Source organism: Odontesthes bonariensis, chromosome 7 (genome assembly GCF_027942865.1).
Source record: "Odontesthes bonariensis isolate fOdoBon6 chromosome 7, fOdoBon6.hap1, whole genome shotgun sequence".
NCBI classification, from domain to species: domain Eukaryota; kingdom Metazoa; phylum Chordata; class Actinopteri; order Atheriniformes; family Atherinopsidae; genus Odontesthes; species Odontesthes bonariensis.
This window is the reverse complement of record NC_134512.1, coordinates 37,087,707-37,103,300: the sequence shown is the minus strand read 5'-3', so window position 1 is coordinate 37,103,300 and position 15,594 is coordinate 37,087,707.

The window sequence follows — 15,594 nt, the reverse complement described above, 5'->3', positions numbered from 1 at the left end:
TCAAAATGTAAATGTAATTTATTTATACAGCCCTTTACAGACAATCCTTCCTGTGTACCAAAGTGCTTTACAGCAAGCGATAAATAAAGAGAAGAATAAGTAAAAACAAATAAAAGAACAGTGAAAGCAATAAAATACAACAAAATCAATTAAGATAAAAGTGTCATCATACTACTGGGTATTAAAAGCAATCCTAAATAAGCAGGTTTTTAGCCTAGATTTGTTAATACTGTTAATACTGTATATTTAAGATACCTTATACATTTTCTTTTATTCTTATTTTATATTTTTTATTCATTTTTATTCATATTTCATATTTAATTTTAATTATCTTTTTATTGTTAGCAGGACAAGGAAGCATTTCACTGCACATTGTACTGTGTATGATCGTGTATGTGACAAATAAAACTATCTTGAATTTAGATGTGAAGAGGCCCAGGTCAGAAATGAGACGCAGCTGGACGGGGGGCTTATTCCAGAGCCTGGGGGCAGCTTTGGGAAAAGGCTCGCTCACCCCAGGGTTTGTATTCTGACCTGGGCACTTCCAGCAGAAACTGATCTGTTGGCCTCAGAGCTCTACCAGGACTGTTAAAAGCTCAGATAAATACGACGGGGCGAGGCCGTTAAGAGCTTTAAAAACCAACATTAAAAGTATGAAATCAGTTCTCTAAAGGACAGGAAGCCAACGGAGGGAGTTAAGAACAGGAGTGATGTGCACACGTCTGTTGGTGTTGGTTAAAGACGGGCAGCAGCGTTCTGCACCAGCTGAAGGCGGCTGAGAGAAGACTGGGAGACGCCCACATAAAGAGCATTAAAACAGTCTGACCTTGAACTTATTAGGGCATGGATGGCTTTCTCAAGGTCATGACGACTTAAAAACATTTTAACTTTGGCCAGGAGACGCAGCTGGAAAAAACAAAAGGGTTGTGTCACATGTCAGTCTGACAGGTCAGAGGCGAAAACATGGGAGGTCTTTGAGCGGTTTCCAGGTATTTCTGCTTCTGATGGGGATCTGCAGAAATGACCCTGCTGGTGTAAAAATGGTGCCTTTAAAATGCTACAGGTAAATTACATGAATACTTTACATGAAGACACATCCGAATAAATCTGGTGAGTTGGTGGTTCCAAACCGGGTGTCTGGCCCCTGTACAGGGCCCCCAGATAAATGTGAGGGGTCTGAGGAGATAAAACATGTCTGTTGACACCATCCTGATGTCAGAGTCTCGCTGAGTTCTGACTCTTCTTCATGAGTTCTGACTCTTCATCATGAGTTCTGACTCTTCATCATGAGCTCTGACTCTTCATCATGAGTTCTGACTCTTCTTCATGAGTTCTGACTCTTCTTCATGAGTTCTGACTCTTCCTCATGAGTTATGACTCTTCTTCATGAGCTCTGACTCTACATCATGAGCTCTGACTCTTCATCATGAGTTCTGACTCTTCATCATGAGTTCTGACTCTTCTTCATGAGTTCTGACTCTTCATCATGAGTTCTGACTCTTCCTCGTTGAGTTATGACTCTTCTTCATGAGCTCTGACTCTTCATCATGAGTTCTGACTCTTCTTCATGAGTTCTGACTCTTCATCATGAGTTCTGACTCTTCATCATGAGCTCTGACTCTTCATCATGAGTTTTGACTCTTCCTTGCTGAGTTCTGACTCTTCTTCATGAGTTCTGACTCTTCTTCATGAGTTCTGACTCTTCATCATGAGTTCTGACTCTTCATCATGAGCTCTGACTCTTCATCATGAGCTCTGACTCTTCTTCATGAGTTCTGACTCTTCTTCATGAGTTCTGACTCTTCATCATGAGTTCTGACTCTTCTTCATGAGCTCTGACTCTACATCATGAGCTCTGACTCTTCATCATGAGTTCTGACTCTTCATCATGAGTTCTGACTCTTCTTCATGAGTTCTGACTCTTCATCATGAGTTCTGACTCTTCATCATGAGCTCTGACTCTTCATCATGAGTTCTGACTCTTCATCATGAGCTCTGACTCTTCATCATGAGTTTTGACACTTCCTTGCTGAGTTCTGACTCTTCTTCATGAGTTCTGACTCTTCTTCATGAGTTCTGACTCTTCCTCGCTGAGTTCTGACTCTTCATCATGAGTTCTGACTCTACATCATGAGCTCTGACTCTTCATCATGAGTTCTGACTCTTCATCATGAGTTCTGACTCTTCATCATGAGTTCTGACTCTTCTTCATGAGTTCTGACTCTTCTTCATGAGTTCTGACTCTTCATCATGAGCTCTGACTCTTCTTCATGAGCTCTGACTCTTCTTCATGAGTTCTGACTCTTCCTCGCTGAGTTCTGACTCTTCATCATGAGTTCTGACTTCATCATGAGTTTTGACTCTTCATCATGAGTTATGACTCTTCATCATGAGTTCTGACTTCATCATGAGTTTTGACTCTTCATCATGAGCTCTGACTCTTCATCATGAGCTCTGACTCTTCATCATGAGCTCTGACTCTTCATCATGAGCTCTGACTCTTCATCATGAGTTTTGACTCTTCATCATGAGCTCTGACTCTTCATCATGAGCTCTGACTCTTCATCATGAGTTCTGACTCTTCTTCATGAGTTCTGACTCTTCTTCATGAGTTCTGACTCTTCCTCGCTGAGTTATGACTCTTCATCATGAGTTCTGACTTCATCATGAGTTTTGACTCTTCATCATGAGTTCTGACTTCATCATGAGTTATGACTCTTCATCATGAGTTCTGACTTCATCATGAGTTATGACTCTTCATCATGAGTTCTGACTTCATCATGAGTTTTGACTCTTCATCATGAGCTCTGACTCTTCATCATGAGCTCTGACTCTTCTTCATGAGTTCTGACTCTTCTTCATGAGTTCTGACTCTTTCTCGCTGAGTTATGACTCTTCATCATGAGTTCTGACTTCATCATGAGTTTTGACTCTTCATCATGAGTTTTGACTCTTCCTCGCTGAGTTCTGACTCTTCATCATGAGCTCTGACTCTTCATCATGAGTTCTGACTCTTCATCATGAGCTCTGACTCTTCATCATGAGTTCTGACTCTTCTTCATGAGTTCTGACTCTTCTTCATGAGTTCTGACTCTTCCTCGCTGAGTTCTGACTCTTCATCATGAGTTCTGACTTCATCATGAGTTTTGACTCTTCATCATGAGTTTTGACTCTTCCTCGCTGAGTTCTGACTCTTCATCATGAGCTCTGACTCTTCATCATGAGTTCTGACTCTTCTTCATGAGTTCTGACTCTTCTTCATGAGTTCTGACTGTTCCTCGCTGAGTTCTGACTCTTCATCATGAGTTCTGACTTCATCATGAGTTTTGACTCTTCATCATGAGCTCTGACTCTTCTTCATGAGTTCTAACTTCATCATGAGTTCTGACTTCATCATGAGTTTTGACTCTTCCTCGCTGAGTTCTGACTCTTCATCATGAGTTCTAACTTCATCATGAGTTCTGACTCTTCATCATGAGTTTTGACTCTTCATCATGAGTTCTGACTTCATCATGAGTTTTGACTCTTCATCATGAGTTCTGACTTCATCATGAGTTTTGACTCTTCATCATGAGTTCTGACTTCATCATGAGTTTTGACTCTTCATCATGAGTTTTGACTCTTCCTCGCTGAGTTCTGACTCTTCTTCATGAGTTCTGACTTCATCATGAGTTTTGACTCTTCATCATGAGTTTTGACTCTTCCTCGCTAAGTTCTGACTCTTCATCATGAGCTCTGACTCTTCATCATGAGTTTTGACTCTTCATCATGAGCTCTGACTCTTCATCATGAGTTCTGACTCTTCTTCATGAGTTCTGACTCTTCTTCATGAGTTCGGACTGTTCCTCGCTGAGTTCTGACTCTTCATCATGAGTTCTGACTCTTCATCATGAGCTCTGACTCTTCATCATGAGTTATGACTCTTCATCATGAGTTATGACTCTTCATCATGAGTTCTGACTCTTCATCATGAGTTCTGACTTCATCATGAGTTCTGACTCTTCATCATGAGCTCTGACTCTTCATCATGAGTTCTGACTCTTCTTCATGAGTTCTGACTCTTCTTCATGAGTTCTGACTCTTCTTCATGAGTTCTGACTCTTCATCATGAGTTCTAACTTCATCATGAGTTCTGACTTCATCATGAGTTCTGACTCTTCATCATGAGCTCTGACTCTTCATCATGAGTTCTGACTCTTCATCATGAGTTCTGACTTCATCATGAGTTTTGACTCTTCATCATGAGTTTTGACTCTTCCTCGCTGAGTTCTGACTCTTCATCATGAGCTCTGACTCTTCATCATGAGTTCTGACTCTTCTTCATGAGTTCTGACTCTTCTTCATGAGTTCTGACTGTTCCTCGCTGAGTTTTGACTCTTCATCATGAGCTCTGACTCTTCATCATGAGTTCTGACTCTTCTTCATGAGTTCTGACTCTTCTTCATGAGTTCGGACTGTTCCTCGCTGAGTTCTGACTCTTCATCAGAGTTCTAACTTCATCATGAGTTCTGACTTCATCATGAGTTCTGACTCTTCATCATGAGCTCTGACTCTTCATCATGAGTTCTGACTCTTCTTCATGAGTTCTGACTCTTCTTCATGAGTTCTGACTGTTCCTCGCTGAGTTCTGACTCTTCAGCATGAGTTCTGACTTCATCATGAGTTTTGACTCTTCATCATGAGTTCTGACTGTTCCTCGCTGAGTTCTGACTCTTCATCATGAGTTCTGACTTCATCATGAGTTTTGACTCTTCATCATGAGTTTTGACTCTTCCTCGCTGAGCTCTGACTCTTCATCATGAGTTCTGACTCTTCATCATGAGTTCTGACTCTTCATCATGAGTTCTGACTCTTCTTCATGAGTTCTGACTCTTCTTCATGAGTTCTGACTCTTCTTCATGAGTTCTGACTGTTCCTCGCTGAGCTCTGACTCTTCATCATGAGTTCTGACTCTTCTTCATGAGTTCTGACTCTTCTTCATGAGTTCTGACTGTTCCTCGCTGAGCTCTGACTCTTCATCATGAGTTCTGACTCTTCTTCATGAGTTCTGACTCTTCATCATGAGTTCTGACTCTTCTTCATGAGCTCTGACTCTTCATCATGAGCTCTGACTCTTCTTCATGAGTTCTGACTCTTCATCATGAGCTCTGACTCTTCTTCATGAGTTCTGACTCTTCATCATGAGTTCTGACTTCATCATGAGTTCTGACTCTTCATCATGAGCTCTGACTCTTCATCATGAGTTCTGACTCTTCTTCATGAGTTCTGACTCTTCTTCATGAGTTCTGACTCTTCTTCATGAGTTCTGACTCTTCTTCATGAGTTCTGACTCTTCATCATGAGTTCTAACTTCATCATGAGTTCTGACTTCATCATGAGTTCTGACTCTTCATCATGAGCTCTGACTCTTCATCATGAGTTCTGACTCTTCATCATGAGTTCTGACTTCATCATGAGTTTTGACTCTTCATCATGAGTTTTGACTCTTCCTCGCTGAGTTCTGACTCTTCATCATGAGCTCTGACTCTTCATCATGAGTTCTGACTCTTCTTCATGAGTTCTGACTCTTCTTCATGAGTTCTGACTGTTCCTCGCTGAGTTTTGACTCTTCATCATGAGCTCTGACTCTTCATCATGAGTTCTGACTCTACTTCATGAGTTCTGACTCTTCTTCATGAGTTCGGACTGTTCCTCGCTGAGTTCTGACTCTTCATCATGAGTTCTAACTTCATCATGAGTTCTGACTTCATCATGAGTTCTGACTCTTCATCATGAGCTCTGACTCTTCATCATGAGTTCTGACTCTTCTTCATGAGTTCTGACTCTTCTTCATGAGTTCTGACTGTTCCTCGCTGAGTTCTGACTCTTCAGCATGAGTTCTGACTTCATCATGAGTTTTGACTCTTCATCATGAGTTCTGACTGTTCCTCGCTGAGTTCTGACTCTTCATCATGAGTTCTGACTTCATCATGAGTTTTGACTCTTCATCATGAGTTTTGACTCTTCCTCGCTGAGCTCTGACTCTTCATCATGAGTTCTGACTCTTCATCATGAGTTCTGACTCTTCATCATGAGTTCTGACTCTTCTTCATGAGTTCTGACTCTTCTTCATGAGTTCTGACTCTTCTTCATGAGTTCTGACTCTTCTTCATGAGTTCTGACTCTTCATCATGAGTTCTAACTTCATCATGAGTTCTGACTTCATCATGAGTTCTGACTCTTCATCATGAGCTCTGACTCTTCATCATGAGTTCTGACTCTTCATCATGAGTTCTGACTTCATCATGAGTTTTGACTCTTCATCATGAGTTTTGACTCTTCCTCGCTGAGTTCTGACTCTTCATCATGAGCTCTGACTCTTCATCATGAGTTCTGACTCTTCTTCATGAGTTCTGACTCTTCTTCATGAGTTCTGACTGTTCCTCGCTGAGTTTTGACTCTTCATCATGAGCTCTGACTCTTCATCATGAGTTCTGACTCTTCTTCATGAGTTCTGACTCTTCTTCATGAGTTCTGACTGTTCCTCGCTGAGCTCTGACTCTTCATCATGAGTTCTGACTCTTCTTCATGAGTTCTGACTCTTCTTCATGAGTTCTGACTGTTCCTCGCTGAGCTCTGACTCTTCATCATGAGTTCTGACTCTTCTTCATGAGTTCTGACTCTTCATCATGAGTTCTGACTCTTCTTCATGAGCTCTGACTCTTCATCATGAGCTCTGACTCTTCTTCATGAGTTCTGACTCTTCATCATGAGCTCTGACTCTTCTTCATGAGTTCTGACTCTTCATCATGAGTTCTGACTTCATCATGAGTTCTGACTCTTCATCATGAGCTCTGACTCTTCATCATGAGTTCTGACTCTTCTTCATGAGTTCTGACTCTTCTTCATGAGTTCTGACTCTTCTTCATGAGTTCTGACTCTTCTTCATGAGTTCTGACTCTTCATCATGAGTTCTAACTTCATCATGAGTTCTGACTTCATCATGAGTTCTGACTCTTCATCATGAGTTCTGACTCTTCATCATGAGTTCTGACTTCATCATGAGTTTTGACTCTTCATCATGAGTTTTGACTCTTCCTCGCTGAGTTCTGACTCTTCATCATGAGCTCTGACTCTTCATCATGAGTTCTGACTCTTCTTCATGAGTTCTGACTCTTCTTCATGAGTTCTGACTGTTCCTCGCTGAGTTTTGACTCTTCATCATGAGCTCTGACTCTTCATCATGAGTTCTGACTCTTCTTCATGAGTTCTGACTCTTCTTCATGAGTTCGGACTGTTCCTCGCTGAGTTCTGACTCTTCATCATGAGTTCTAACTTCATCATGAGTTCTGACTTCATCATGAGTTCTGACTCTTCATCATGAGCTCTGACTCTTCATCATGAGTTCTGACTCTTCTTCATGAGTTCTGACTCTTCTTCATGAGTTCTGACTGTTCCTCGCTGAGTTCTGACTCTTCAGCATGAGTTCTGACTTCATCATGAGTTTTGACTCTTCATCATGAGTTCTGACTGTTCCTCGCTGAGTTCTGACTCTTCATCATGAGTTCTGACTTCATCATGAGTTTTGACTCTTCATCATGAGTTTTGACTCTTCCTCGCTGAGCTCTGACTCTTCATCATGAGTTCTGACTCTTCATCATGAGTTCTGACTCTTCTTCATGAGTTCTGACTCTTCTTCATGAGTTCTGACTCTTCTTCATGAGTTCTGACTGTTCCTCGCTGAGCTCTGACTCTTCATCATGAGTTCTGACTCTTCTTCATGAGTTCTGACTCTTCATCATGAGTTCTGACTGTTCCTCGCTGAGCTCTGACTCTTCATCATGAGTTCTGACTCTTCTTCATGAGTTCTGACTCTTCATCATGAGTTCTGACTCTTCTTCATGAGCTCTGACTCTTCATCATGAGCTCTGACTCTTCTTCATGAGTTCTGACTCTTCATCATGAGCTCTGACTCTTCATCATGAGTTCTGACTCTTCTTCATGAGTTCTGACTCTTCTTCATGAGTTCTGACTCTTCATCATGAGTTCTGACTCTTCTTCATGAGTTCTGACTCTTCATCATGAGTTCTGACTCTTCTTCATGAGTTCTGACTCTTCTTCATGAGTTCTGACTCTTCATCATGAGTTCTGACTCTTCTTCATGAGTTCTGACTCTTCTTCATGAGTTCTGACTCTTCTTCATGAGTTCTGACTGTTCCTCGCTGAGCTCTGACTCTTCTTCATGAGTTCTGACTGTTCCTCGCCGAGCTCTGAATCTTCATCATGAGTTCTGACTCTTCTTCATGAGTTCTGACTTCATCATGAGTTTTGACTCTTCATCATGAGTTTTGACTCTTCCTCGCTGAGTTCTGACTCTTCATCATGAGTTCTGACTTCATCATGAGTTTTGACTCTTCATCATGAGTTTTGACTCTTCCTCGCTGAGCTCTGACTCTTCATCATGAGTTCTGACTCTTCATCATGAGTTCTGACTCTTCATCATGAGTTCTGACTCTTCTTCATGAGTTCTGACTCTTCTTCATGAGTTCTGACTCTTCTTCATGAGTTCTGACTCTTCTTCATGAGTTCTGACTCTTCATCATGAGTTCTAACTTCATCATGAGTTCTGACTTCATCATGAGTTCTGACTCTTCATCATGAGCTCTGACTCTTCATCATGAGTTCTGACTCTTCATCATGAGTTCTGACTTCATCATGAGTTTTGACTCTTCATCATGAGTTTTGACTCTTCCTCGCTGAGTTCTGACTCTTCATCATGAGCTCTGACTCTTCATCATGAGTTCTGACTCTTCTTCATGAGTTCTGACTCTTCTTCATGAGTTCTGACTGTTCCTCGCTGAGCTCTGACTCTTCATCATGAGTTCTGACTCTTCTTCATGAGTTCTGACTCTTCTTCATGAGTTCTGACTGTTCCTCGCTGAGCTCTGACTCTTCATCATGAGTTCTGACTCTTCTTCATGAGTTCTGACTCTTCATCATGAGTTCTGACTCTTCTTCATGAGCTCTGACTCTTCATCATGAGCTCTGACTCTTCTTCATGAGTTCTGACTCTTCATCATGAGCTCAGACTCTTCTTCATGAGTTCTGACTCTTCATCATGAGTTCTGACTTCATCATGAGTTCTGACTCTTCATCATGAGCTCTGACTCTTCATCATGAGTTCTGACTCTTCTTCATGAGTTCTGACTCTTCTTCATGAGTTCTGACTCTTCTTCATGAGTTCTGACTCTTCTTCATGAGTTCTGACTCTTCATCATGAGTTCTAACTTCATCATGAGTTCTGACTTCATCATGAGTTCTGACTCTTCATCATGAGTTCTGACTCTTCATCATGAGTTCTGACTTCATCATGAGTTTTGACTCTTCATCATGAGTTTTGAATCTTCCTCGCTGAGTTCTGACTCTTCATCATGAGCTCTGACTCTTCATCATGAGTTCTGACTCTTCTTCATGAGTTCTGACTCTTCTTCATGAGTTCTGACTGTTCCTCGCTGAGTTTTGACTCTTCATCATGAGCTCTGACTCTTCATCATGAGTTCTGACTCTTCTTCATGAGTTCTGACTCTTCTTCATGAGTTCGGACTGTTCCTCGCTGAGTTCTGACTCTTCATCATGAGTTCTAACTTCATCATGAGTTCTGACTTCATCATGAGTTCTGACTCTTCATCATGAGCTCTGACTCTTCATCATGAGTTCTGACTCTTCTTCATGAGTTCTGACTCTTCTTCATGAGTTCTGACTGTTCCTCGCTGAGTTCTGACTCTTCAGCATGAGTTCTGACTTCATCATGAGTTTTGACTCTTCATCATGAGTTCTGACTGTTCCTCGCTGAGTTCTGACTCTTCATCATGAGTTCTGACTTCATCATGAGTTTTGACTCTTCATCATGAGTTTTGACTCTTCCTCGCTGAGCTCTGACTCTTCATCATGAGTTCTGACTCTTCATCATGAGTTCTGACTCTTCTTCATGAGTTCTGACTCTTCTTCATGAGTTCTGACTCTTCTTCATGAGTTCTGACTGTTCCTTGCTGAGCTCTGACTCTTCATCATGAGTTCTGACTCTTCTTCATGAGTTCTGACTCTTCATCATGAGTTCTGACTGTTCCTCGCTGAGCTCTGACTCTTCATCATGAGTTCTGACTCTTCTTCATGAGTTCTGACTCTTCATCATGAGTTCTGACTCTTCTTCATGAGCTCTGACTCTTCATCATGAGCTCTGACTCTTCTTCATGAGTTCTGACTCTTCATCATGAGCTCTGACTCTTCATCATGAGTTCTGACTCTTCTTCATGAGTTCTGACTCTTCTTCATGAGTTCTGACTCTTCATCATGAGTTCTGACTCTTCTTCATGAGTTCTGACTCTTCATCATGAGTTCTGACTCTTCTTCATGAGTTCTGACTCTTCTTCATGAGTTCTGACTCTTCATCATGAGTTCTGACTCTTCTTCATGAGTTCTGACTCTTCTTCATGAGTTCTGACTCTTCTTCATGAGTTCTGACTCTTCTTCATGAGTTCTGACTGTTCCTCGCTGAGCTCTGACTCTTCATCATGAGTTCTGACTTCATCATGAGTTTTGACTCTTCATCATGAGTTTTGACTCTTCATCATGAGTTCTGACTGTTCCTCGCTGAGTTCTGACTCTTCATCATGAGTTCTGACTTCATCATGAGTTTTGACTCTTCATCATGAGTTTTGACTCTTCCTCGCTGAGCTCTGACTCTTCATCATGAGTTCTGACTCTTCATCATGAGTTCTGACTCTTCATCATGAGTTCTGACTCTTCTTCATGAGTTCTGACTCTTCTTCATGAGTTCTGACTCTTCTTCATGAGTTCTGACTGTTCCTCGCTGAGCTCTGACTCTTCATCATGAGTTCTGACTCTTCTTCATGAGTTCTGACTCTTCTTCATGAGTTCTGACTGTTCCTCGCTGAGCTCTGACTCTTCATCATGAGTTCTGACTCTTCTTCATGAGTTCTGACTCTTCATCATGAGTTCTGACTCTTCTTCATGAGCTCTGACTCTTCATCATGAGCTCTGACTCTTCTTCATGAGTTCTGACTCTTCATCATGAGCTCTGACTCTTCTTCATGAGTTCTGACTCTTCATCATGAGTTCTGACTTCATCATGAGTTCTGACTCTTCATCATGAGCTCTGACTCTTCATCATGAGTTCTGACTCTTCTTCATGAGTTCTGACTCTTCTTCATGAGTTCTGACTCTTCTTCATGAGTTCTGACTCTTCTTCATGAGTTCTGACTCTTCATCATGAGTTCTAACTTCATCATGAGTTCTGACTTCATCATGAGTTCTGACTCTTCATCATGAGCTCTGACTCTTCATCATGAGTTCTGACTCTTCATCATGAGTTCTGACTTCATCATGAGTTTTGACTCTTCATCATGAGTTCTAACTTCATCATGAGTTCTGACTTCATCATGAGTTCTGACTCTTCATCATGAGCTCTGACTCTTCATCATGAGTTCTGACTCTTCATCATGAGTTCTGACTTCATCATGAGTTTTGACTCTTCATCATGAGTTTTGACTCTTCCTCGCTGAGTTCTGACTCTTCAGCATGAGCTCTGACTCTTCATCATGAGTTCTGACTCTTCTTCATGAGTTCTGACTCTTCTTCATGAGTTCTGACTGTTCCTCGCTGAGTTTTGACTCTTCATCATGAGCTCTGACTCTTCATCATGAGTTCTGACTCTTCTTCATGAGTTCTGACTCTTCTTCATGAGTTCGGACTGTTCCTCGCTGAGTTCTGACTCTTCATCATGAGTTCTAACTTCATCATGAGTTCTGACTTCATCATGAGTTCTGACTCTTCATCATGAGCTCTGACTCTTCATCATGAGTTCTGACTCTTCTTCATGAGTTCTGACTCTTCTTCATGAGTTCTGACTGTTCCTCGCTGAGTTCTGACTCTTCAGCATGAGTTCTGACTTCATCATGAGTTTTGACTCTTCATCATGAGTTCTGACTGTTCCTCGCTGAGTTCTGACTCTTCTTCATGAGTTCTGACTTCATCATGAGTTTTGACTCTTCATCATGAGTTTTGACTCTTCCTCGCTGAGCTCTGACTCTTCATCATGAGTTCTGACTCTTCATCATGAGTTCTGACTCTTCATCATGAGTTCTGACTCTTCTTCATGAGTTCTGACTCTTCTTCATGAGTTCTGACTCTTCTTCATGAGTTCTGACTCTTCTTCATGAGTTCTGACTCTTCATCATGAGTTCTAACTTCATCATGAGTTCTGACTTCATCATGAGTTCTGACTCTTCATCATGAGCTCTGACTCTTCATCATGAGTTCTGACTCTTCATCATGAGTTCTGACTTCATCATGAGTTTTGACTCTTCATCATGAGTTTTGACTCTTCCTCGCTGAGTTCTGACTCTTCATCATGAGCTCTGACTCTTCATCATGAGTTCTGACTCTTCTTCATGAGTTCTGACTCTTCTTCATGAGTTCTGACTGTTCCTCGCTGAGTTTTGACTCTTCATCATGAGCTCTGACTCTTCATCATGAGTTCTGACTCTTCTTCATGAGTTCTGACTCTTCTTCATGAGTTCTGACTGTTCCTCGCTGAGCTCTGACTCTTCATCATGAGTTCTGACTCTTCTTCATGAGTTCTGACTCTTCTTCATGAGTTCTGACTGTTCCTCGCTGAGCTCTGACTCTTCATCATGAGTTCTGACTCTTCTTCATGAGTTCTGACTCTTCATCATGAGTTCTGACTCTTCTTCATGAGCTCTGACTCTTCATCATGAGCTCTGACTCTTCTTCATGAGTTCTGACTCTTCATCATGAGCTCTGACTCTTCTTCATGAGTTCTGACTCTTCATCATGAGTTCTGACTTCATCATGAGTTCTGACTCTTCATCATGAGCTCTGACTCTTCATCATGAGTTCTGACTCTTCTTCATGAGTTCTGACTCTTCTTCATGAGTTCTGACTCTTCTTCATGAGTTCTGACTCTTCTTCATGAGTTCTGACTCTTCATCATGAGTTCTAACTTCATCATGAGTTCTGACTTCATCATGAGTTCTGACTCTTCATCATGAGTTCTGACTCTTCATCATGAGTTCTGACTTCATCATGAGTTTTGACTCTTCCTCGCTGAGTTCTGACTCTTCATCATGAGCTCTGACTCTTCATCATGAGTTCTGACTCTTCTTCATGAGTTCTGACTCTTCTTCATGAGTTCTGACTGTTCCTCGCTGAGTTTTGACTCTTCATCATGAGCTCTGACTCTTCATCATGAGTTCTGACTCTTCTTCATGAGTTCTGACTCTTCTTCATGAGTTCGGACTGTTCCTCGCTGAGTTCTGACTCTTCATCATGAGTTCTAACTTCATCATGAGTTCTGACTTCATCATGAGTTCTGACTCTTCATCATGAGCTCTGACTCTTCATCATGAGTTCTGACTCTTCTTCATGAGTTCTGACTCTTCTTCATGAGTTCTGACTGTTCCTCGCTGAGTTCTGACTCTTCATCATGAGTTCTGACTTCATCATGAGTTTTGACTCTTCATCATGAGTTTTGACTCTTCATCATGAGTTTTGACTCTTCCTCGCTGAGCTCTGACTCTTCATCATGAGTTCTGACTCTTCATCATGAGTTCTGACTCTTCTTCATGAGTTCTGACTCTTCTTCATGAGTTCTGACTGTTCCTCGCTGAGCTCTGACTCTTCATCATGAGTTCTGACTCTTCTTCATGAGTTCTGACTCTTCATCATGAGTTCTGACTGTTCCTCGCTGAGCTCTGACTCTTCATCATGAGTTCTGACTCTTCTTCATGAGTTCTGACTCTTCATCATGAGTTCTGACTCTTCTTCATGAGCTCTGACTCTTCATCATGAGCTCTGACTCTTCTTCATGAGTTCTGACTCTTCATCATGAGCTCTGACTCTTCATCATGAGTTCTGACTCTTCTTCATGAGTTCTGACTCTTCTTCATGAGTTCTGACTCTTCATCATGAGTTCTGACTCTTCTTCATGAGTTCTGACTCTTCATCATGAGTTCTGACTCTTCTTCATGAGTTCTGACTCTTCTTCATGAGTTCTGACTCTTCATCATGAGTTCTGACTCTTCTTCATGAGTTCTGACTCTTCTTCATGAGTTCTGACTCTTCTTCATGAGTTCTGACTCTTCTTCATGAGTTCTGACTGTTCCTCGCTGAGCTCTGACTCTTCTTCATGAGTTCTGACTGTTCCTCGCCGAGCTCTGAATCTTCATCATGAGTTCTGACTCTTCTTCATGAGTTCTGACTTCATCATGAGTTTTGACTCTTCATCATGAGTTTTGACTCTTCCTCGCTGAGTTCTGACTCTTCATCATGAGTTCTGACTTCATCATGAGTTTTGACTCTTCATCATGAGTTTTGACTCTTCCTCGCTGAGCTCTGACTCTTCATCATGAGTTCTGACTCTTCATCATGAGTTCTGACTCTTCATCATGAGTTCTGACTCTTCTTCATGAGTTCTGACTCTTCTTCATGAGTTCTGACTCTTCTTCATGAGTTCTGACTCTTCTTCATGAGTTCTGACTCTTCATCATGAGTTCTAACTTCATCATGAGTTCTGACTTCATCATGAGTTCTGACTCTTCATCATGAGCTCTGACTCTTCATCATGAGTTCTGACTCTTCATCATGAGTTCTGACTTCATCATGAGTTTTGACTCTTCATCATGAGTTTTGACTCTTCCTCGCTGAGTTCTGACTCTTCATCATGAGCTCTGACTCTTCATCATGAGTTCTGACTCTTCTTCATGAGTTCTGACTCTTCTTCATGAGTTCTGACTGTTCCTCGCTGAGCTCTGACTCTTCATCATGAGTTCTGACTCTTCTTCATGAGTTCTGACTCTTCTTCATGAGTTCTGACTGTTCCTCGCTGAGCTCTGACTCTTCATCATGAGTTCTGACTCTTCTTCATGAGTTCTGACTCTTCATCATGAGTTCTGACTCTTCTTCATGAGCTCTGACTCTTCATCATGAGCTCTGACTCTTCTTCATGAGTTCTGACTCTTCATCATGAGCTCAGACTCTTCTTCATGAGTTCTGACTCTTCATCATGAGTTCTGACTTCATCATGAGTTCTGACTCTTCATCATGAGCTCTGACTCTTCATCATGAGTTCTGACTCTTCTTCATGAGTTCTGACTCTTCTTCATGAGTTCTGACTCTTCTTCATGAGTTCTGACTCTTCTTCATGAGTTCTGACTCTTCATCATGAGTTCTAACTTCATCATGAGTTCTGACTTCATCATGAGTTCTGACTCTTCATCATGAGTTCTGACTCTTCATCATGAGTTCTGACTTCATCATGAGTTTTGACTCTTCATCATGAGTTTTGACTCTTCCTCGCTGAGTTCTGACTCTTCATCATGAGCTCTGACTCTTCATCATGAGTTCTGACTCTTCTTCATGAGTTCTGACTCTTCTTCATGAGTTCTGACTGTTCCTCGCTGAGTTTTGACTCTTCATCATGAGCTCTGACTCTTCATCATGAGTTCTGACTCTTCTTCATGAGTTCTGACTCTTCTTCATGAGTTCGGACTGTTCCTCGCTGAGTTCTGACTCTTC